At 42.0% G+C, this 26,063-nt stretch overlaps 2 pseudogenes; one reads left to right on the plus strand and one right to left on the minus strand.

Annotated features, from left to right (window-relative positions):
• The first annotated feature begins 731 nt into the window (after positions 1 to 731).
• On the plus strand, positions 732 to 3,840 carry LOC115103602 (homeobox protein XHOX-3-like; annotated as a pseudogene).
• A 6,627-nt stretch (positions 3,841 to 10,467) lies between these two features.
• On the minus strand, positions 10,468 to 17,451 carry LOC115103603 (tubulin polyglutamylase ttll6-like; annotated as a pseudogene).
• Between the last annotated feature and the right edge of the window lie 8,612 nt (positions 17,452 to 26,063).

Consider the following 26,063-nt stretch of genomic DNA (forward strand, 5'->3'; position numbering starts at 1 on the left):
AGAGAGTTAGGCGGCTATACATTAGATTTCGTTTAGATCTATGATTAACAAATCTGCTCAATAGAATACATAATCGATCCCCTCAGTGTTTGACGCTTGGCCTAGCCAGTTGAATTAACACTCTTTAATCATCGATGGGATCAGGACTGGATTAAGCATTGTAAAAGTGTTCTGATGGAACATAATCCAATGATCACATTGATCAGTCAAGCTAGCACCCCATTTACAAGTGCGCACTAGATGCAACTGTATTGACACATTAGTAAGCACTTATGGTAGGCTATTTCCTCTGATTTTATAGGTACCAACTCCTATTTCAACCGGGGACTCTGATACATTTAGGAACCATATTTAATTTCAAATGTGTTAAATGCATGTAGCTACGTTAATATTTCTGTTTGACTCTGTAGCCTATCAATAATATGTTTTTAAGCATGTCTGTTTCAATAATCATTAACATCATCATCGCCACATGTCTTTACATAGGTGTAATTATACCAGTGTATGACAAGTGTTTTAAATACTATTTATGCCAAACTATATGTCTAAAATGTATTAAGTCGGTCAACAATATCTGAGAAAATGTTAAATTCCGGGTTTTCTGCCTTTGTGCAGGTTGTACCTCACATTTACGCAATTTACGAACATTAGGGTTCTAATGATTGACTTCCCGAAATACAAACATCAAACGCCACAGAACAATGAGGGTTGGTCTATTTCGACAGGGAAGCTTCTGTGACAGTAAGGAAAGGGAGGTCGATCTTAATTCTCCATAACAAAAGTACAAAGACTGGTCGGAGACCAAAGACAATTGAACACCTCATTCCCTCCTTGCGCCCAGGCGGCGCCTTGGCGGATAGACCGTGTCTCTCATTAGCAAAAGATGTCTCGACCAGGGAGATATAAAAGACAGAAAGAAGGAGAGAAAGGAGGGGGGTTCAAACCGGGCGACAAAAACAACTCATCCCTTCTCTGTAAACGAACTTGGCTCGAGTCTGCAGACAGTGCGTCAACAAAGCAAGGAGAGAGACACCAATTTTAGCGTTATCAATTTTGGATGATACAGTGGCGCACGCATTGGGAAACATTTTAATTTTAGGCCAACAATTATAAAGGAGTAAACTTGGTTTAAACTTGAAGCCAGGACACATATATCAGAAAAGAAACGGCAATATGCGTAAGTAGCCCTAAAGTATTCTCAAATCTTAGTTGTCTGTAGCCTTGGCTTGCACATGCCGTGGAAGCCAACCGATTAAGTGTTCTTAGGCTATTCCCTTTTAGGCCCGTGCTACTTTAGTAACGTACGCGTAATTAAGCATGGACAATACATTGCCAAATATTATGCTACGGGAGTTATATCTCGACTAGACAACAACGACCGTGATAGACTTCTGTTTGGTATTCTATTCGAATTATAGGCCTATCCTATTCTATTGGGAAGTTTGGATTGAAACAGTTCGCAACAGACATGCACGTGAATTTCTAAAAAGAAATCAAAACTGCTCTTTTTCATTTAACTTCATTCTCAATGTTTGTATTTTCAGTTGCAGAGGGCAGAGAAACGCCGGTCGCCATAGTGGTTGATAGAAACAGTGGACATGGAGATGAGCCATGCCCGCGCAGCTCAGTCAATTTGATTGACCACAGTCGGCGACACCGAACAGCCTTTACCCGGGAACAACTGTCCCGCCTGGAGCAAGAATACCTCAAGGAGAGCTATGTTTCTCGACCGAGGAGATGCGAACTGGCGACAGCACTGAACCTCCCCGAGACCACAATCAAGGTAGCTTACCCTACTGCACACATAGCAATTCTAATTAAATGTCAAATTAGTTTTTACCTTTCTTTCTTGTTCATTTTTAGAGTTAAGCCTACACTTGGCATACTGACAGCGACGCAGCCTGCCTTATGCAGGGGCCCTGACAAACTTAGTCACTTTAATTTTATTTTATTTCACCTTTATTTAACCAGGTAGGCTAGTTGAGAACAAGTTCTCATTTACAACTGCGACCTGGCCAAGATAAAGCATAGCAGTTTGAACAGACAACACAGAGTTACACATGGAGTAAACAATTAACAAGTCAATAACACAGTAGGAAAAAAAGAAGAGAAAAAAAGAGTATATATACATTGTGTGCAAAAGGCACGAGGAGGTAGGTGAATAATTATAATTTTGCAGATTAACACTGGAGTGATAATATGCATATAAACAACATTTATCTAAACTATTTGAGGATTTTTTATGAATGACAAGGAATGCAAGGCATGACTTCATAAATGAGGGAGTTTAGCAACAGCTTCTGGCATTTACTTTTTTATAGGTAGGGAGTGTCAGTTCAGGCTCCCGAACTACCAGTTTAACAGTGATGGTCTAACCTTACCTGAATGTAACCTAAACAAAGCACATTTGTGATGTATTATAGTGTGGGTCTACTGTAATTTGTCATTGAGAAATGTGAAGCAGCCCAGGTTAGGTGGGCATTTCGGTTGGTCCCTCCTTCCTTCCCCTCTCATCCTTTCTCTCCTCCCCAACCCCAGGTATGGTTCCAAAACAGGCGAATGAAGGACAAGAGGCAGCGGCACTCTCTCAGCTGGCCACACCCCCTGGACCCCAACCTGTGTGCCCTTATGGTGAGCCAGGCTGCAGCAGGCCTACCTTACCCCTTTCCCCCACCTCCCCCTGCACCTCTACTCTCACCTCGGGGTGGGGGCAGGTGCCCCCTCCATTCCCAGCCCCTTCGCTGCACCCCTCAGACCACTGGATCCCCTGCCCCTCTCTCACTCCCCCTACCCCAGGCCGGGTGGTCTACCCCCAACAGCTCTCTACCCCCATTCCAATGTGATGCACAATCCTGCCACTTGCCCCTGCCCCCTCTGCCTCCACTGGGGATCAGACCAACTGTTCAAAGCCAGAGGGCTGACCGCGATTGGCCTGAATCGACCACGCAGTCCCAAAACAATGGCTACCAGTCTGGACAGGAGGGAAGAGGTGCCTTTGCCCAGATGAAGTTTCCTGCAGTAGCTACCAGGAAATTATGATATGAAGTCAATGGTGGTGACAGTACATTGAGCACAATCACACCTCATGATCAGATAAACTGCCCTCCCTGGAGGAGTGCAATTTGATCCAGCTTTCCATGTTGTTGGTGCTCTAGATTTGCATGTGTCTGTCTGTAATAACACAGCTGGGGTTGTTAATACTGTTTTATTTATTCATGTGAAATGCAACAACTTTCCAGATTGATGACCTTGAAACATTCCAGCCTAACACTGGGGATGACCTTGAGGCAATAAAAAAAAAAAAGTTCCTTTTGTCGTAACTGCATTTTCTTTAGCTCCAAAAACGAGAATCTTCATTCTAACTGCCGATTCACTAAAAGGCAGAGAAGATCCATTAGTAGAATGTCCAATTAGACATTGCAGGTGAAACAATATATATTAAAAATATATATATATTGAAACTTTTCAGTCATAAAAATTCTCCTATTTCACTGTTTGCTCTGATAATCAAGTATGAATCTCAACACCTGAGAAATGGCTTTACAGAAACTACTGTTGCTCGTTTGTTTTTCTAATGTTTGCACTATTCTATTATTTTGTCTAGAATTGAAGAGAATGCAAACGGTACCAGAATATGTGATGGCGCAATGTGCACATAAGATTTTCTTTTCCACCTTTCGGAATATGTGATGAAATATTTGAGTTAATACATATTTATGAGAAATCTCTTGTTCAATATTTTAAAAGAGCAAATTGTGATTGAGTACACTCGTTTGTATCAACAATGACCTATATTACTCTGTCAAGCATACTTTTACAAAGTAAATTAAATAAACTAAAATCAATCTACATTGTCAATGTACTTTTGAATGGTTCAATTGCACACATAGAACCTATATTCTAATCATATAACTGTGTCTTATCTGTTAACAGTTCCTTGGTCTAGGGCAGCAATACCTTGTTTAGATTACTGTACGTGGTTCTTTGTCTGATTCAGCAGTAATCCCAGACAGACTGTAGACACAGAGGCTATCAATTACATTATTGCTATTTATTGACATTAAGGTGCCCTGTTATTACAGATTGTATTACACATTCAGAAGCTGCATGTTCTTACCAGGCTAAAAATAGAGCAATTATAGCACAGGCCAAAACATCAACAGATAGGAAGACAATGATGAACAGATTAAAAAAGGGCAGAGCGATGGACAGAATGGCTAATAGAAGCCCTCACCGATGTATGCCATAATCAAAGTAATATTATAATGTATGTCCGGGAATAAAACAATATCAAAATATCCAACTCTCGTTGAAGCTGAAAACAAATGAATAGCCTACTGCTGGACACATTTGCAGCTGTGTGCCATTACGTGAAACTGCAAAGCACAACAACCCTCCACATCTTGTAAATGGTTAGTGGAGTGGTAATAAAATGTTTTGGACAGAAATCCCCAAAACAATGTTTGTAATGAAGCTCTGTTAACATTGTAAAACAGAAACATAGATGGAAGAGTTCACCCTCCGCTGAGATAGACACAAAATAAACCAATTGGAACACAGCCCTGATAATCAGACTGGAGGACTGGTTTACCAAGTTGACCATCAGGGCAACACACTCTGCTCCAACTCAACCTGTGCTGTTATCAAGAAGAAGAACAGAACAACATTCTTTCTATACTGTAGTCCCATACACTGAGTATCCAGACAACCGTTTCTTTGCAAGTCTGTCCCTTGAAAAGGTGATAAACTGGGCTACTGGAAAACAAAGGTTGATCCTACTTCGCAAGTCTTAAAACTTGGCGAGGTCACCCTTCTCAAATGCAGATCAAACACTACTTTAATGATTTACCTACAGGAGCGGTTTAGAATATATTACAGTATGTGTAAGAATGTTTTATTGCACGTCTTTTTGGAAGCAAGAACTTTTACAGTGATATGGATACAGTTCACAGAAAAATCAATTTGGCACTTAAAGAACAAAAACAAACCAATAACTGCCGCACTATAAGCGCTTGCTACTGTATAGTACATTTTGTGGTGCATTAAGGTAACCAAATGAAGTTCAACGGAAGTTTTTAAACCTATGGTCCTTTCAAATGAAATCAGTCTAGATTGATTGCTTTTAACTAAGCACTCATAATGACTGGGCAGATGATTTCTAAAGGCCAGCAGTGGCTTAGATTACCCTGTGGTCTCCACACCTGCACAGGTGCTTAACAAAGTATAGGGAGAGATTAGTCTGTCTGAATACAGTTTATGTTGGCGGGACACCAAGGGGAAGAGCAGCCATTTGTGAAGGCTCTTCTGTCTAGGGTTCATCTCTACAGCTCTGTTGTGATCATGTGTTTGCCTGACTAAATATGACTGTCTACCAAGACCTTCGAGGTCACATTATATATAACAGTAGTATCAGCATTGGGAAAGGAAGTAAAATAAAAAGTTGTTGCAAAGTCAACAATATTGTATTAGAATAATAAATCATGAGTAGTCATGAGTGGTCATCGTGCCCTTGGATGAAATGACTAAATACATTTGTAAGCAGTTATTTGTTGGATAAATTAGTTAGCAATTTACCTTCATTAAAATTGCCTGTGAGGCACAACCCGCAGGAATGGTGTCAGCTTTTATTGGGACCAAAGGAGATGGAGAATTGCATTTCTGGAGGAGACCTCGCGGTCCTATCCATGTCGGTCACAGAAGCAATGATGTCCAAGGTCTCTCAATCCCCACCCGTATGCATTATGGCCAGTCTGTCCTGGCGTAAGACACGAGTAAAAACTTTTGTGAAGCCCTGTTGCCTGAAATACAATCCCATACCGTCTTCTTGACCAACCGCTACTCCAGATCTGCACAATCCCTCAGGACTCAAAGAACAATCTCAGGGTTCGGAGCGCAAAGACTTTTGTCTTTCATATGAACATTGACTGAGGAATGAAGCGCTAGGGAACGGCCTCTGTAAATGCCATTGAAACACTAGATGGGAACAGACAGAGGGGAATCTCTTTCCCTCTGGAAGTCTGCATGGGTAATAAGATCAGACAGACACTGGAAAGAAAAGCTCTCTAACTGGAGAACTATGGGCAAACCAAGCAGCGAAAGAAAGAGCAAACAGTAAAATCTCTGCTTCCCGCCCAGCATTTCTGCCTGTGTATGAGGAACGCCACTATGTGATATTTACAACATCCTGCTGCTGGACATGCTAACGACATGCTAACATAGCCTCTGTCTCCTTCTCTTGTTTTAATGGCATCAACAGTCACAATGCTCTGCAACCAGACTGCTTTCTATACCTTTACTTTCAACATGCAGCCTAATAGTAAGAGATTGTTTAAGGTCTGGATTGGTTCACAGCCAAGGCCTTGAAATGGCATCAAGTTAATACGGTATACAATGTAAACCAACAGGCAAATTAAGAATTTATAAGTACTTTCAAATATACTTAATACTGTAAATGTGACATTAATGACAACTATGTGACTTGACAAGAGATATATTCACAAAAAGCTGCTGAGGTTCTGGATTGTGTTCAACAACTAACAATAACTACGTTCAATGTAATGTATCCAAATGGAGGCCTACCTTTTTTACTTTCAGTTACCAGATCTCTCTTTTTTAAATTTTTATAAATGCTTCCCCTTGTGTTTCCTACTAATTCTAACAGCCAGCCAGACAGCCAGCCAAGCAGTCAGTTCCACAAATGGGATATAAATACTGTGGTGGATAACAATCAGTGCTTCAGACGACAGGACTAAACTTTATTTGTCACATGCGCCGAATACAACAAGTGTAGTCTTTACCGTGAAATGCTTACTTACAGTTGAAGTCGGAAGTTTACATACACTTAGGTTGGAGTCATTAAAACTCGTTTTCTAACCACTCCACAAATTTCTTGTTAACAAACTACAGTTTTGGCGAGTCGGTTAGGACATCTAACTTTGTGCATGACACAAGTCATTTTTCCAACAATTGTTTACAGACAGATTATTTCACTATATCACAATTCTAGTGGGTCAGAAGTTTACATACACTAAGTTGACTGTGCCATTAAACAGCTTGGAAAATTCCAGAAAATGATGTCATGGCTTTAGAAGCTTCTGATAGGCTAAATGACATTATTTGAGTCCATTGGAGGTGTATCTGTGGATGTATTTCAAGGCCTACCTTCAGACCATCACAAGTCTGGTTCATCCTTAGGAGCAATTTCCAAATGTCTGAAGTTACCACGTTCATCTGTACAAACAATAGTACGCAAGTATAAACACCATGGGACCACGCAGCCTCCATACCGCTCAGGAAGGAGATGTGTTCTATCTCCTAGAGATGAACGTACTTTGTTGCAAAAAGTGCAAATCAGTCCCAGAACAACAGCAAAGGACCTTGTGAATATGCTGGAGTGAGTCCTATATCGGCATATCCTGAATGGCCACTCAGCAAGGAAGAAGCCACTGCTCCAAAACCACCATAAAAAAGCAAGACTACGGTTTGCCACTGCACATGGGGACAAAGATCGTACATTTTGGAGAAATGTCCTCTGGGTTGATGAAACAAAAATGGAACTGTTTGGCCATAATGACCATCGTCATGTTTGGAGGAAAAAGGGGGAGGCTTGCAAGCCGAAGAACACCATCCCAACCGGGAAGCACGGGGGTGGCAGCATCATGTTGTGGGGATGCTTTGCTGCAGGAGGAACTGGTGCACTTCACAAAATAGATGGCATCATGAGGATGGAAAATTATGTTGATATATTGAAGAAACACCTCAAATGGGTCTTCCAAATGGACAATGACCCCAAGCATACTTCCAAAGATGTGGCAAAATGGCTTAAGGACAACAAAGTCAAGGTGTTAGAGTGGCCATCAAAAAGCCCTGACCTCAATCATATAGAAAATTTGTGGGCATAACTGAAAAAGCGTGTGCGAGCAAGGAGGCCTACAAACCTGACTCAGTTACACCAGCTCTGTCAGGAGGAATGGGCCAAAATTCTTATTGTGGGAAGCTTGTGGGAAGCTTGTGGAAGGCTACCCGAAACGTTTGACCCAATTTAAACAATGTAAAGGCATTACTACCAAATACTAATTGAGTGTATGTAAACTTCTGACCCACTGGGAATGTGATGAAAGAAATACAAGCTGAAATAAATCATTCTCTCTACTATTATTCTGATATTTCACATTCTTAAAATAAAGTGGTGATCCTAACTGCCCTAACACAGGGAATTTTTACTGGGATTAAATGTCAGGAATTGTGAAAAACTGAGTTTAAATGGATTTGGCTAAGGTGTATGTAAACCTCCGACTTCAACTGCACAAGCCCTTAACCAACAGTGAAGAAGAAGAAAATATTTACCAAGTAGACTAAAATAAAAAAAAGTAATAAAAAGTAACACAACAAGAATAACAATAACAAGGCTATATACAGGGGGCACCGGTACAGGCTAGTTGAGGTAATCTGTACATGTAGGTGGGGGCAAAGTGACTATGCATAGGTAACAAACAAACAAACAGCGAGTAGCAGCACTGTACAAAAAGGGGGGTCAACATAAATTGTCCAGTGGCAATTTTATGAATTGTTCAGCAGTCTTATGGCTTGGGGGTAGAAGACATTGAGGAGCCTTTTGGTCCTAGACTTGGCGCTCCGGTGCCACTTGCTGTGCGGTAGCAGAGGGAGCAGTCGATAACTTGGGTGACTGGAGTGTCTGACAATTTTATGGGCTTTCCTCTGACACCGCCTAGTATATCGGTCCTGGATGGCAGGAAGCTTGGTCCCAGTGATGTACTGGGCCGTTCGCACTGCCCTCTGTAGCGCCTTACGGTCAGATTCCAAGCAGTTGCCATACCAGGCGGTGATGCAACCGGTCAGGATGCTCTCGATGGTGCAACTATAGAACCTTTTGAGGATCTGGGGACTCATGCCAAATCTTTTCAGTCTCCTGAGGGGGAAAAGGTATTGTCATGCACTCTTCAAGACTGTCTTGGTATGTTTGGACCACGATAGATTGTGGTCCACCAAGGAACTTGAAACTCTCGACCCGCTCCACTACAGCCCCGTTGATGTTAATGGGGGCCTGTTCGGCCCGCCTTTTCCTATAGTCCACGATCAGCTCCTTAGTTTTGCTCACATTGAGGAAGAGGTTGTTGTCCTGGGTGATGAGCTTCGTGGGCACTATGGTGTTGAACGCTGAGCTGTAGTCAATGAACAGCATTCTCACATAGGTGTTCCATTTGTCCAGGTGAGAAAGGGCAGTGTGGAGTGCAATTGAGATAGCGTCATCTGTGGATCTGTTGGAGCAGTATGCGAATTGGAGTGGGTCTAGGGTGTCCGGGAGGATGCTGTTGATGTGAGCCATGACCGGCCTTTCAAAGCGCTTCATGGCTACCGACGTGAGTGCCACGGGGCAGTAATCATTTAGGCAGGTTACCTTCACTTCCTTGGGCACAAGGACGATGGTGGTCTGCTTGAAACATGTAGGTATTATTATTATTATTGAGGAGTAATGTCTCTTGATGAGGCTTGACAGATGAACCAATGTTCCATCCACATTCTCATCTGGACAAAATCGTTTTGGAAGAGTAAAAACAAGTGTCAGCATGCAATCCACAAGCATGCCTGTAGTTATGTTGACCAGTACAACATACAGTCTCAACAAGTCAGATTGGCTGGTTTGGCTGGTTCATGGAAGGGTCAGCAGCCTTGCCGTTATCTAAGTTCATAGCTTCTTCTTTGAGCAGGTCCCTTGAGTGATCGTGGTCGATGGCGTTGTTGTCGACAAGGTGCTTCCTGCAGATACTCGGCCCTCCATGAGTTTGATACCCCTGTGGTAGAGCTCTCAAGCATCTATTCACTTTTCTAATGGGGATTTTAGGTGGCTAACAAGTATTAGTATTGTTAGTTTAGTGTGTAGACATGACTGGCCCTATGTGATGCCCTTGTGTGTTGTTGTCGATGTTCTTCTCTCTACACTTGTAGATGAGTATATCTGGACAGTAATGATTGAGCATTTCTGGGGGCTCTCTGAAGTTCTGATTTCTGAGATTATAATATGCACCCCTGGGAATATTAATATGCTTTTAATGAATTTTGAATGACTAAACATATGTTTGCATTTATGGGCTATTAAAATAGCATGTGTGTTTGGATTTATGGATAGGCCTATATAAAGGCTTGGTTCAATCTTTAGTAGAAAACATGGTATTTGCAAATTTACAGTAATGGGATGTTTGAAGGAAATATTGTTGGGCCTTTTGTTAAAGAAACATGTTATTTTCCTGTTGTTAAATTGGAATCTAAAGAATAATAATTACTAACCTTTGAACCTGTATAATCTGACATCTTTCAAAAAGCTTCTCAGGTATTTATATGTGCCTGTCTGTGCACAGCATATATGCATAGTACCGTACACAGCTGACTCCTGTAAACTTCGGATAAGTGCTCACCTAGGCTGCCATGTTGCTTATCTATTGCCGTAAGTCAGTCTTGACAATAGGTGGCACTGTGACGAACACCTGGTCTGCCCAGGTCTCTGAGCAGGCTGGCCCTCAGCTGCAGCCCCCTGAGATGCTCTTCCTCCCCCTCCTTCAGCGCCTGGGTCACCCTGGGAGGAAGTGAGCGGAGCAGGCCAGAGGCTACAACGCAACGCCATAAAAAAGTTTATTTTGAGTTGAGGAGGCAATGCAATGTTTGTTTTATTAATCAGGTAACAGAAACATATATTATAATTGTTTTTTTTGGGGGGGGGGTTAAGGTAACCATAGGACACAGCAGCAGGCAGCAGACAGTACTCACATTGGGATGGATGGGGCAGAGGGGTGCTTTGTGGATTTTACCCTCGTCTCCTGCTGACTCCCCCAGCAGGCCCAGTCTCTGACATCTGCTCTGGCTATGTTTCTCATGGGGCTCCTGCAACTGCTCTCTGCACAAAGAAACGTTCCTGAGTATACTTTGTGTAAACCTGTATACAAGCACTGCGGTCTGCGCCACACATGGACAGAAACATCCCTACTATGTGTATATTCTATCCAGTAAACCTGCATGCACACATTATGGATGGCACTGAGGTTGGAACTGATGTTGTATGCAGGTGTGGATGGGCACTTGTTAACATGTGGGTGATGTGTGTGTGTGTCTACCTGGTGCACCTCTCTCTGGCCTTGTGGTGGCAGCTGTCTCCTGGAAGAGGGAGCTGCTGTGTTTGACGTACTTGTCGTACTCCTCCCCTCCCTGGCGGGGGAAGATCCTGCAGAAGCCGCCCAGGTGCTGGCCCTCATAGCTCAGATCTCGCTCCACACTGGAGTTCTGCTGCTGGCTCTGCTCCTTGAGGACATTGGAATGGGCTTGGTAAAATTACATTTTCTCTGTGCTACTTTTTCATTTTATGTTTGGATAATGACGTATGACTCAGTGCAGACTCTATTATGACTCAGAACAGACTGACTCTATTATGACTCAGTCAAGGCAGACTATTAACCTCGTAAGGATCCGCCCCCTTTTTCCAATTTTTGCCTAAAATGACATACCCAAATCTAACTGCCTGTAGCTCAGGCCCTGAAGCAAGGTTATGCATATTCTTGATACCATTTGAAAGGAAACACTTTGAAGTTTGTGGAAATATGAAATGAATGTAGGAGAATATAACACATTAGATCTGGTAAAAGATAATACAAAGAAGAAAAAACCATTCATTTTTTAAATTTGTTGTACCATCATCTTTGATATGCAAGAGAAAGGCCATAACGTATTATGCCAGCCCAGGCGCAATTTTAATTTTGGTCACTAGATGACAGCAGTGTACCTGCAAAGTTTTTAGACAGATCCAATGAACTATTGCATTTCTGTTCAAAATTTTGTGTCAAGACTGCCCAAATGTGCCTAATTGGTTTATTAATAACTTTTAAAGTTCATAACTATGCACTCTCCTCAAACAATAGCATGGTATTATTTCACTATAATAGCCATTGTAAAATGGACATTGCAGTTAGATTAACAATAATTTAAGCTTTCTGCCAATATCAGATATGTCTATGTCCTGGGAAATGTTCTTGTTACTTACAACCTCATGCTAATCGCTTTAGCCTACGTTAGCTCATCCGTCCCGCGGGGGACCCACCGAAACGCCAGGGCAGGCAAAGTGCAGGTCCATCACCTTGGTCTCCGGACCCAGCAGGGAAAAAAGCTGCGCCCGAGGCGGTGTAGTGCCCAGGAGAAGGTCGATGGCGCAGTCATAGGGCCAATGCGGAGGAAGCGCGGTGGCACGGGCCTTGCTGAAAACCTCCTGGAGGTCCTGGTACTCCGCGTGAACGGGGGAGAGGTCCGGGCCTTTTCCCAAGCCCACAGGAAAACGTCCCGGGGCAGGCAGCGCCGACTTCTGGCAATGCCCATGGCAAAACGGGCTCCAACCCAGGATAGAACCAGTAGCCCAGTCGATCAGGTGATTGTGCCTCTGGAGCCAAGAAAACCCCCAAACCACAGGTGCATGAGGGGATTCGATGGGCAGGAACTGCATAAACTCACTATGATTACCCAACACTCTCGGGTTAATGGTACACGTGGTGTGGTGACTCTGCCAATAGAGCGCCCATCCAACGCTCTGATGTCCATGGGAATGGAGAGGGGTTGTGTAGGGATTTCCTGCTCCGACACCAGGGTAGCATCCAAATGAAGAGGGCTGCAGCTCAAAGATGAGAGAACACTGGGAGAGAAACGCCCAGCAGAATCTGGGATCTCCAGCGTAGCGATCCGGAGGAAGTATGCAGGGTTCTTGGGAAGCCGGGGTAGATTGGGGAGAAACACAGGTGGTAGTGGGGTAATTGACAGTCTGGGGGATTACTGTAGTGGTGGGCTGCCTCACAGACAATCCGAGGAATTGTTCCAGCAATGTGTTGAAGTCACGGTCCTGGCGTACCGCCAAGGTCTGGAATCCTTCCATAAGTACTTGAAGTAACTCCTCGTGTCTTCCAATGGTGGCTCCCTGAGAGGATGGCGCTGCAGAGCTGGTAAGAGTTTGCTGGGTTAGTCATGGCCAGTTTGTACAATCAGACTCAGGATATGACCCAGATGCAGACACGGGAGGCGGATAGTACAGTTCTCAGATTATTTATTAGAAACACAGGGCAGGCAGAGGGCAGGCACGGGTTCGTGATCAGGTCAGAGTCAGCCAGGTACAGGATGGCAGGCAGGCTCGGAGGCAGAGAACTAGAGAAAAAGGAAGGCGGGAAAGAACGCTGGTAAGACCTGACAAGACAAACTGGCAACAGACAAACAGAGAACACATGTATAAATACACAGGGGATAATGGGAAGATGGGCGACAACTAGAGGGGGGTGGAGACAAACACAAAGACAGGTGAAACAGATCAGCGTGTGACAAGCAGACTATTATGACCCAGAGCAGCAGACTATTATGATTCAAGAGCAGCAGACTATTGTGATTCAAGAGCAGCAGACTGTATTATGACTCAATTGGGTGATTCCATGCCAGGAAGTCCCAAAAATAATTTTGGTATATCAGATTGTTCTGGAAATTCTCACATAGAAGCGTCATTGGGAGGAAGGATGTTTGATATGCGTTTTACATTTGTATCACAAACCATTTTTGAGAAAGTCATGATGGAAGTGGAGATTTTAGGCCCCTTTTAGACCTACACATGCCTCCTGTAAGACCCTATGATCTGTGAATAGCACATGATACAGACAACATATTGGTGTCATTATACTCCTGATAGTGTGCTGCAAAATATGGAGTGTGTCTGAATTCTGAAATACAATGTTTCACATTAATTTATTAAACATAAAACAAAAATACAAATATCTCAAAAAGTACCCTTTTTTAAATTTGTTTGGAATAATATACTCTTCTAACACCTAACATTTCTAGTGTGGGTGCTCTGCTACTTTCGAAGATATGACCCATTTTATATATAGAAATTGACATTATAGGTTATTAACTAATCACATTCAGCAAATCACCAGCAGAGGGCGTTCCCTTTGAATCCATTTTCCCATTCATTGTGTACATAGTGCTCATAACATCAAAAGTAGCAGAACACCCGCTCTTGAAATGTGATGTACTTGTAGAGTACATTGTTTAAAACAATGTCTATAAAAATGAGCAAAATAAAAAAAGAGTACTTTTGAGGTATTCATATTGATTGTTTCAATGTTGAAAAAAAAGTATGTTCTTTTTTTATTTTAATCTAGACATAGTCCATATTTTACAGCACACTATATATAAGGAGTATAACGACACAAAGATGTTGTTTGTATCATGCACGGTTCACTGATAACAGGATTTTACAAGAGGCAGGTCTAAAACAGGCCTGAAATGGCCACTTTCATCATGATTTTCTAAACAATGGTTTGTGATATGAATGAAAAACATCAAAGACAAAATGAGAAAAAAAATATCCAGAAAATCACATTGTAGGATTTTAAATTAATTTATTTGCAAATATGGTGGAAAATAAGTATTTGGTCAATAACAAATGTTTATCTCAATACTTTCTGGATTTTTCCCCCCTCATTTTGTTTGTCATAGTTGAAGTGTACCTATGATGAAAATTACAGGCCTCTCTCATCTTTTTAAGTGGGAGAACTTGCACAATTGGTGGCTGACTAAATACTTTTTTGCCCCACTGTATGTGCTGTGACTCTATCATGACTCAGTGAAGTGACTACAATGACTGTGCTGTGACTCTATTGTGACTGAAGTTTTGCAGGGTCCTCACCACACCGTGTCTCCTTGGAGCGGATGTGCTGCAGCCAGTCTCTGATCCTGCTCCTCTCTTCCTCAGTGGCTTTGCGTCGGTCACAGGCCCCCAGGTTAATCAGCACCATCATGTCATACAGCAGCCTGTCCTTCACCTCTCTGTCCAGCCTGGAGTCTGTAGTGAAGCTAGTGGAGTGATTGATCTCCACACACAAATACACAAGTATATCACACTGTACAAATACATGAGCAAGTGAGTGTGTGTGGTCTCACCTCGAACAGCCAGGGCTTGAGGCGGTAGTCGATGAGCACGTCGAAGCCCAGGATCTCGAAGTAGGCCCCGGTGGCGGTGTTGGAGGTGGCGTGGTACGAGAAGCATGTGTGGTAGCTGTGCTGGAGCACTGAGTGGGCTGAGACCAGAGCCTTGATCACCACATCCTAGATGTCAGCCCACACCTTCCCCGTATCAGTGCATCGTCTCCAGCAGATGGGTCAACTTCCTGTGGGGAGGGGGGAGAGAGAGAAAGACAGCGAGCGGGACAAAGACCATTCAAACAGACAGGAATGTCGCCACATACAGTATCGGTTGTGCGTCATGTCATAGACCTGTTCCAATGCCGCTGCCTCTTCTTGCGAAAACACTTTCAACTGTCACAATGTTGTCTATGTGTACAACTGCAGACAACTTCATTTTCACTTTATCCACACTGTTAAGGTTCTTGCAGTTAGTTTTGTTTGGGGACAAAAATACGCCTGACATATCAAGGCAGTGATGAAATATGAGCGGCTGTATGTCAGCCTCCTGAGTCGTGACACATGCTGCAAATAAGATTGGATGCTTGGCCTGCTGACAAGCCTGGCTGTGGCTCTTGCATACTGATACGAGTATGGTACGGGGGACCTGGGCCAGAGATGGCCATAAGTCTCAGAGTGGGACATGACTGACAGCTCTGAGTCATTGCTTTTAGACTGACATTAATTGTTCTAGCTGCTTCATTCCGACACCGGTCGCATTTGCATGGTCTGTTTTGTGACCGACAGGGTTTTCTCAAGTGGATTGGGCCATTATCCTAATGAGAGGGAAACATGTAGAATTTATACCTAAAAGAATAGGCATTGTGCTTGCCTTTCACTCCTGGAACCAAGCACGAGTAAATACCCACGCAACAGGAATACCTTGGTGAAATACCATAGCTGGAAAGTCAAATACAGCATCAAAGTGAAAGCCCAGGAAGACTTGTGTCAATAGATCACCTTTTGCTACCAGCGTTCTCGTCCCAGACAAAGTTCTCACTGTGTTTGTTAATGGTGTAGTTGGTCAGATGCATGAAAGAGGACAGTGAGTGAGACAGAGACTGTCGAAGAGGAACTAGAGAACAGAAGTACATTCACAGTGTTTGAATGTTTGGCATTGTTGCTAAGTCTTTTATGACAAGAGCTAGTAAAACGGTAGCTTGAGTCATCAATGGGGCCATATCACTGGTAAACAAATATGGTTTGAGAGGAGCAAGATTGAACACACCCACTGTAGGTCTGAGTTCAAGGACAGATGTCTATCTTATCTAAGTCTGTCTGCCTGCGTGTCTGTGTTTGATTGTGTTCCTGTCTGTCTCAATCCCCTTGAACACGTTTACAACATACTGATGGTGTACAACATATCAATACCGACAGAAAACAAATGTTAGCATTTCTATCCTACATTGTACTAAACATTACATTGTACTAAACATTAATTTTGTCTCTATGCACATTCACACACTCCAACACACACACACGTAACATGCACACACATTTAGACTGACACATTTACACACACTCACATACAGTACAATCATCATATGCTGCTACACTGTTTATCATATACTGTATCCTGAGGTCTAGTCACCTTACCCCTTACACATATCTCCCTCTCCCTCTAGCACATTGTAAATCTGGTATTGGAACTGACCCTGTATATAGCTAAATTACTTCTCGTGCTCTTATTTTAATTTCTCGTGTGTTTTTGTTTTACCTTATGTTATTTGTCGCACTACATTAATATTGAATACTTCATTGTTGGATTTAGTGCTTGCCAGAAAGGCAATTCACTGTACTTGTGCACGTGGCATAAAAAACTTGAAACTTGAAATACGATCCCTAACAAAACTACACAGTATGAACATGAAAGACCAATGACATTGAAATAAGTGTTAATTCATAGTTTTGATGTCTTCACTATTATTCTACAATATAAAAAATAGTACAAATAAAGAAAAACCCTTGAATGAGTAGGTGACCAAACTTTTGACTGGTACTGTACATCTTGTGCTTCTTGGCCCCGGTGTAGGCCTGGAAGTCGCTGTAAATGTGGAGCGGTAGTGGGAGGGACACAACAAAGACATTTAAATACAAGAGGCAGTTCTATAAAAGGCTTCAGTTGCCAAAAAAAGAAGCACAGATGTTTAAATCCTTTTCCAACACAGCTGCATATTCTTCTTCACATCTTCTTGTAAATGCAGTACAATAAAATAAAATAAAGTTCATCCTGCTCCTATTGTACTTTCATAAATTATTTAAAATCAGGGGTCCCAACCATTTCCCCCAGGGCCCCCTTTTTCACATTTAAAAAATGTCATATAAAAACGTGGTATATTTAGATAGTGTATATTAGTATATTAGTGTATATTAAATAAAACACCAGCTTGAATTTGTTCAATTTGAAGGACCAAGGAAAATGTTTGTTTTGAAGCTTATTTCCTGCAATTCTATGTAATTTAACAAGACTCATTACATATTTTGGTAGGCTAGTTAATGCTAAAACATAATAATGGTAATAATAATAATCACACAAATAATAATAATAATAATAAGGAAAGTAAAGTCTCGACCCGATTTCCCTAAATGTTTTTCTGCTACCAAATATGTTTTATTAGGATAATTTATATGAGCCCTCAATTTAATTATACTAATTATCTTTTACAGAAAGTGATTCGATCAATTGATAGTGACACAGTCACACATTGTATAAGATTACTTCCCAAATTTCTTTGACTTTAGAAGGTCAGCTTCTGTAGGTCATAGAAACAAACCAAAGATATTCCCATGGGCATCTGAGCAGTGTCTTCCTCTGGCATTTTACAGCTTGTTTCTAGGCTAAATCAATGCAGATTCAATCAGTATAAACAATATTTTTTTTAATCAAGTAAGGACCCCTAGGTTGGGAACCCTTGATTTAGATAACAAATAGACAGCATTATCAAATTCCAAAGTACACCGCAGGGTACAGGGCCAATAGTGTCCGTCTCCCCTCGGTCCTCTAAGAAAGAGTTTGGGATTTCCATTCACAGACATCATGCAATCAAAGGATAAGGGTGTATTATCTAATGTAAAAGGTGTATCAATATAGCCTGGTTAAACCAGATTGAATGGTGAGCAGGTCATACAATTAACACCCGCCTCCTGCCAAATACGGGTATTTTGGCATTGTCGAGTAAAGATGTCTATTTCACCAGCCACGCTGGGGGTTGGTCAGAGCTCCACAAAGCAAGCATTTGATTTATGAATAAAAATAGTCAAGTATGATCACATTTATAGTCAAATAAATGCTGCAGCAGCTGTTTTGAAAGCATTGGCGCCGTTTTGTTTCATAGCTGGTAAATTAATCGCACAAAGTCAAAGAAATTCTATATAGCCTACTCCACCTCTCGCTGCCACAGCGAGACTTTGTCCTTGTGTTTCCTGGCTAATTTACATTGTTTTGTTCACAAGCTAGGTTGTTCTTCTATGTTTGAGTTTCAACTGCTAGGGAAGAGAAGACCACTTTCACTAATCTCCACTAATCAGATTTAGGCTGCATTCCAAACACTTAAAAGAAACCCCCTCTCCCCTCAGCCCTCAAATTAAGTGGACACTTCTGATGACGTATCATGACATCTGACGAGTTTACACTTGCAGGGCAAGGGAGGAAGGAATTCAATTATGGATTGCTTGTCTACTTATATTAACTATATAATTATTAATATATGCCTACTGTATGATAGCTAGCAAATGAATTAACTGCCTAGCTGGAACATCGGAAGGAAAATGTTTTATTTGTACCATTTCCAAAAGCTAACCAAACAAAAACATCATTACTTTTACAAGACTTGTTTGATCTGTCATATGCATTAATAACACAATTTCTAACTTATTTACATTTGTTTTTACTTACACTTGTATGTTATCTTCTCCATATTGACATTGAGGTATTAAGTTTTGGCGGACTTATCGTAGCGGATGTACAATCATTGCAAATAGAATTATGGGGCGTTTTAGGCTCCGAAAGTGAACATAATTGTACACTCGCAAACTGGATCAAAAACGAGGGCTGAGGGGCTTACGTAGCGAAATTCCCTTGTATGGCTAATCGTTTGGACCCACGACAAAGATGGCCGTGGGGATTCCCCCAAGGGCATAAAGTGAAGGTAAATGGAGGAGGGTGTGTCTTTTATGAGTTTGAAATGCAGCCTTAATCTCACAGGCACAAACATGATTTGAGTCTCGCTACCACGGTGACTTCCCGGTCTTAAAGTGGCCGGTTAACTTTTTTTCTCCCCATCTGTGATATTTTGGTTAAAAGAAAAAAATATATTATTCAATATACCACATTAGCGCAGCATTCAGTTTGGTTTAACCAGGTTAGTGCCAATTGACTAATGGAAGCATCACCAGGTGCGGGGGAAGATATGGTACTCCTTGGGGAACCTCTTCAGCATGCAGTAAATGTTGCGAGCCAGTATGTTCTTCCTGCACAGCTCCATCATGCCAGGGAAGTGGTTGATCTTCTGTCAGGCCCACATTCAAAAATACTATAGTTTAAATACTGTATTATCACTACAGTCTGCAAAAACACTATGGTTTTCCCACTATAGTGATAATACAGTATTTAAACTATAGTATTTTTGAATGTGGGCCTGACAGAAGATCAACCACTTCCCTACAGGTTATAGAAATGCAACCATGTTCTATGTTAAATATAATAAAACAAAAACACTATATTTAACATAGAACATGGTTGCATTTCTATAACCTGTAGGTAGATAGGATTGGGGTCTGAACAGATAGTTCAGAGCTTCTGCTCTTTTCTATAACCAGTAGGGACCACAATAAATGGTCTATACTTGGCATGTAGGTTTCTCACTTGTGGGTGGCACAAATTGGGATATGGTGGAGGGGAATGGGCAGGGTATATGCAAATTAAATACTGTACTATTACTATAGTTAAACTCTAGTGTTTTTTCAGACTGTAGTGTTTGAGGACATTTTTTTTTTAACCTTTATTTTACTAGGCAAGTCAGTTAAGAACAAATTCTTATTTTCAATGACGGCCTAGGAACAGTGGGTTAACTGCCTGTTCAGGGGCAGAACGACAGATTTGTACCTTGTCAGCTCTGGGATTTGAACTTGCAACCTTTCGGTTACTAGTCCAACGCTCTAACCACTAGGCTACCCTGCCACCCCAACATAACTTGTCACGGATCCTTCTGGAACTTTCATTACGCACACCTGACCCCTATTCCCACTGATTGTATTTGTAAATGTGTCCTTTTGTTCACCATGGTGCTGTCGATTACTGTTACAATGTCCGAAGATCACCATGCTCAATGCCATGCGTCGGCTGGAGTGGTGTAAAGCTCACCGGCATTGGACACTGGAGCAGTGGAAACACGTTCTCTGGAGTGCTGAATCACGCTTCACCATTTGGCAGTCTGACGGACAAATCTGGGTTTGGCGGATGCCAGGAGAACGCTACCTGCCCGAATGCATATTGCCAACTGTAAAGTTTGGTGGGGGAGGAAGAATAGTCTGGGGCTGTTTTTTATTGTTCGGGCTTGGCCCCTCAGTTCCAGTGTAGGAATATCTTAATGCGACAGCATACAATGACATTCTAGACGATTCTGTGCTTCCAACTTTGTGGCAACAGTTTGGGGAAGGTCATTTCCTGTTTCAGCATGACAATGGCCCCGTGCACAAAGCGAGGTCCATACAGAAATGGTTTGTTGAGATCGGTGTGGAAGAACTTGACTGGCCTGCACAGAGCCCTGACCTCAACCCCATCGAACACCTTTGGGATGAACTGGAAAGCCGACTGCGAGCCAGGCCTAATCGACCAACATCAGTGTCTGACCTCACCAATGCTCTTGTGGCTGAACAGAAGCAAGTCCCTGTAGCAATGTTCCAACATCTAGTGGAAAGCCTTCCCAGAAGAGTGGAGGCTGTCATAGCAGCAAAGGGGGGACAAAATCCATATTAATGCCCATGATTTTGGAACGCGATGTTCGACATACTTTATATCATGTAGTGTATATTAGTGTTTTATTTTCCATTAATATATATATTTTTTTAAATGTAACACAACAAAATGTGGAAAAAGTCAAGGGGTGTGAAGGTACTTTACATCATATTATCAGTATGTGTTCATATTATGGTACTGTATCAACTTACTGGTCTTGATACCATTGACAGACTGTCCATATGTAGACAATACCAAATTAGCAACATCATATTTTCTTGGCGTTCAGAATATTTTCGCATGAAGATACTGAACATGCATTTAATAATTTCTGGAAATAATAATCTACATCTGACACTCAACTAGAGAACGGATCTAAGGATCTTTATTTGCCATTGGTAGGAAGTGAAGGAAATGTGTGGTTTGGTTCATGATGTGAGTATCACAAGTGGTTCATTGGTTGAGTATCACAAGGGTTACTTTGGTGTTGTGTTGAATTGTGTGCGGTAGTGTAGTACTGGGTTTGTGAATAACATAATCAAAAGGTTGTGGTAATGGATAGGACTTGTGTAGTTGTGTGGGTTTTGTGATTGTGTAGATCTGTGGCTGTGTACTTGACTACACAATTGTATTTAGTTCTGTGGTTTCAGATTGGATATGGTCGCAATGCTTACTGCTTAGTTCTGTGGTTGTGTACATGGTTGCTCATGTTCTCCCTCTCTGTGTGGGTGTGTTTGCATGTGAGTGCATGTTGTGCATTTTACACATTTATAGTATGTTGTTTGAACCCAGAGACACAGAGTGTGGGAAATCCCTATGCGAAGGGAAAGGAGGCACAGCACAGCTGCCTTCTCATCACATGTCCCGAATGTAGAGCAGTCTGAACGCCGTCTGGCTCTGCCAACAAAGCATGCCACAATTTTATGGGCTTGTATATACGTGCGGTTTGCCCATGATCCTAAAGCCGGTCTCTTAGCGTCTCTTCCCCAGCCCAGATAGTCCTTTCCCTTCTCTCTCCTCTCTCCCTTCCACAGAAAGTCATACAGCCCTTACTAAACACACCATGACCTAATTTTGGAGGCTGAGCTTCTCTTCAACTCAAAGATATTGCATTGGACATTTACACTACCGTTCAAAATTTTGGGGTCACTTAGAATTCTTCTTGTTTTTGAAAGAAAAGCACACTTTTTGTCCATTAAAATAACATCAAATTGATCAGAAATACTGTGTTCCAATGGCCTATTGTGTTAGCTAATCCAAGTTTATCATTTTAAAAGGCTAATTGATCATTAGAAAAGCCTTTTGCAATTATGTTAGCACAGAAAACTGTTGTGCTAATTAAAGAATAAATAAAACTGGCCTTCTTTAGACTAGTTGAGTATCTGGAGCATCAGCATTTGTTGGTTCGATTAGACTCAAAATGGCCAGAAACAATTAACTTTCTTCTGAAACTTGTCAGGCTATTCTTGTTCTGAGAAATTAAGGCTATCCCATGCGAGAAATTGCCAAGAAACTGAAGATCTCGTACAATGCTGTGTACTACTCCCTTCACAGAACAGCGCAAACTGTCTCAAACCAGAATAGAAAGAGGAGTGGGAGGCCCGGGGTGCACAACTGAGCTAGAGGATAAGTACATTCGAGTGTCTAGTCTGAGAAACAGCTGCTTCACAAGTCCTCAACTGGCAGCTTCATTAAATAGTACCTTCAAAACACCCGTCTCAATGTCAACAGTGAAGAGGCGACTCCGGGATGCTGGCCTTCAGCTGTTTCCAGCTACAATAGTAATTTACAACATTAACAATGTCTACACTGTATTTCTGATCAATATGATGTTATTTTAATGGACAAAAAAAACGATTTTCTTTAAAAAACAAGGACATTTCTAAGTGACCCCAAACTTTTGAACGGTAGTGTAAGTTAGCCAACTATTCATATTAGCCTATGCCGAGACCGTCTTGGAAGAGTCTGTAAATACTTGATGTGTCGGGATAATTCCTTTACTTTCAACGTGACAAGACAGAACCATTGGGTCTTTCCAATATCTAACTGTGTGTATCATTGAAACTGTACGATGGGTCAAATAGTCAAGAGGGATATATCTGTCATCACACTGGTGTACCAACATTTGACTGTGACAGTACTAAACAAATTTGACACTTAATTCCACTGCCGATCAGGATAACAATATTACACTAGATCAGCATTTGATAAATATCGCAATACAGAATATGAAGAAAAAAAACAGCTTGTCAATCACTTTTGCTTCATACTAAAAACCTGATGCTCAAGACCACGAGTGTTGAGAGAACAATAGGTCTAGGTTAATGAGCTCAATTGATGATATTTTAATGACGCTTGATCAATGGCACTACATCATGGAGACAATGGCATTGATTGATCAGCTCTATAGGGATTAAGCACGATCCATTATCATTAGTCATTACTGTATTCAGTCATTTAGTGTGTACATCTCTTTGCTAATCATCAGGTTTGATCGTTAGGAGGACGGGAGGGAGGGAGGGAGGTACTCACCGCTCTCGAACTTGCAGTTGGTCAGGTTGATCCACAGTCATCTGAAAGAGAAGAAACAGACAGACAGAGGGACAGATAGGTGCATTCTGACTAAACACTGACCATCCCTGACTAGACACTGACCATCCCTGACTAGACACTGACCATCCCTGACTAAACACTGACCATCCCTGACTAAACACTGACCATCCCTGACTAAACAGCACCCAGCTAGCACCAGGTTTAACTGCATTTCCATTCACGATATTGAAATATTTTCTCCCAACATCCAGATTTGAGTGGGATGTACTGCACTGACTATAAATCATTGTAATAACAATGTATGGTTCCATCAACATATGGTTTCATTGGGACGGCTTTCTAAATTGATTGTATATTGTGCTTCAAGTCAAACACATTGCTACCCAAGCTTTTACAATAAGATCCAGCTATACTGAGCTGCTCCCGGGAAGCTCTGTGTCAGCAGCATGTCATTTCTGTAAAGGCTTGAGTTCCCCAGTGCCTACTAACAGGAAACACAGTGCACCAAAGGCCCCTCCATCCAATTCTCCCCCTCTCCCTTCCCCTGGTTACTGAGCCAAGATCCTAGACATACACATCATTGGCCTATACAGGAGTCTGATTCATACTAGTGTTACTACCACCACCTACTGGCTACTGGTCTACAGAGCACGATGCTCGCCCACACTGCCAAAGCTCACACCTCATAGTAAGAAGTGCTAGAGGCTGCTAAACCGCAAAGCCACAATCGTGTTATCAGCGTCCCCAAATGTCAACCTCGTATTTGTATATACATAAACAAAAACATAAATAAACAAACAAAAACATAAATGACAATGAAAATAAATAAATAAAATGGACAGAACCAACCGCTCTCTTTTAATAAGAGTCTAAATTAAATTGTCAGGTGTATCGCATTGTGACTGGTCCTCATAAAAATCATGCACCCTGACAATAATTAAGAGGAGGGCAATTTGACTTTCCGCCGTTGGAAAAGACAGACTCTTAAAAGGTACCGGTCTTGTAAACAGCATCTGAGAGCTCATTTTAAGGACCTGTATAGTTCACATGGCGCTTATTACTAGTTTCTGAACTGTTAAGCCTTCTCCTCTCCCAGTAAAAAATAAATAAAAAGGGGTGTGCCAAACTGTGCAGTAAAGAAATCCGCCATTAACTGTCCTTCACGGGGACTACACAAGGAATCCGGACTTAACTCTGCTCTCTCGGTCCTTCATCGGCTCCTGAATGTCATACAGTATGCAAGATATTTTAACAAGGAGATCAACTGGGTGGTGTGCTATGGTGGGTATAATGTTGACAACCAGGGTCTGGGTAAAAAACACATGACATTATTTGAACTACCAACACAATTTTTGTCATTATTATCAGTATCATCAATGTATATAGAAATACTAAACGTTGATAACAGTATTTGGTATGCAATAATAACATAAACCAATACATGGGATGGTCATTGATTTCTGGTCATTGCTTTTAGGATCCCAGCTCACTCTGGGATCTCTCTATTTGGCACCACCACCAGACACCCCTACTCACCCACCCGTACCACCCGGCAGCACCCAATCCTATTTGGATCTCTGACCCTCAATGTCGGGCAGCAGACATAAAAAATAACCCCTTGTTTGTGGGATTGTGGCCCCATAGCCGCAGCTTTCGTCGCCTGTGCGATTTGTAGGTTTTGCCGAGGGACCTTGGGGGCCTCTGGAGTGGAAAGAGGGGGACGAGGGGCCTCGTTTTATGGACAGGTACTGTAACCGGAGAGCTGTGCTCCTGGCTGCTGCAGCATCGCCCACTGTCTTTACAGACAGGCAGCTGCTCGTAACACAACCGCTGCCTCCAGGCCCCACCCCCCTGTGCCACATCCCTCCCTGCCAACCCCCTAATACATTCCTCCCAGCATCCCCTCAGACGAGGCTCAGGCTGCCCCTTGGGATCCAAATGGGCTGCCAGCACTGCCACATTTATGACATAAGTAGTGTGTGTGTGTGTGTGTGTGTACATGCGTGTGTGACCACATGCGTACAATCACAATTGGATTAGGAAGAAAATGAAGCCTTGAGGTACCGCTTCTTCCTGATGAGTGCCACTAGTGGAGATACACTTATTTGGTTACGACATGATTCCATGTGTTATTTCATAGTTTTGATGTCTTCACTATTATTCTACAATGTAAAAAATAGTAAAAATAAAGAAAAACCCTGGAATGAGTAGGTGTGTCCAAACTTTTGACTGGTACTGCATTTTAACAGTACCAGTCAAAAGTTTGAATCAAAGTTCGGCATTCATTCAAAAATTCAGCATTCGTTCCAAAATATTTACATTCAAGACCAATATAAAATATTAGTTGGCCCCCATTTGAGAAAGTAGGAAATTGCATGTGCTTTGAATTAAAAGCATTGCGGGTGTTCTGGGAATGAATCATTACCACAAACTACCAAAATAAACACTGAAAAACCACATCTCTGCTACCAGTTTTAACTGCTGTGTCAATGTCAACTGGCTCCAGACACAGAGTCCGCTTCTGGGCAACATATCAGCATAGCAATAGTAAACACATTCA

Source organism: Oncorhynchus nerka, linkage group LG21 (genome assembly GCF_034236695.1).
Source record: "Oncorhynchus nerka isolate Pitt River linkage group LG21, Oner_Uvic_2.0, whole genome shotgun sequence".
Taxonomy (NCBI): domain Eukaryota; kingdom Metazoa; phylum Chordata; class Actinopteri; order Salmoniformes; family Salmonidae; genus Oncorhynchus; species Oncorhynchus nerka.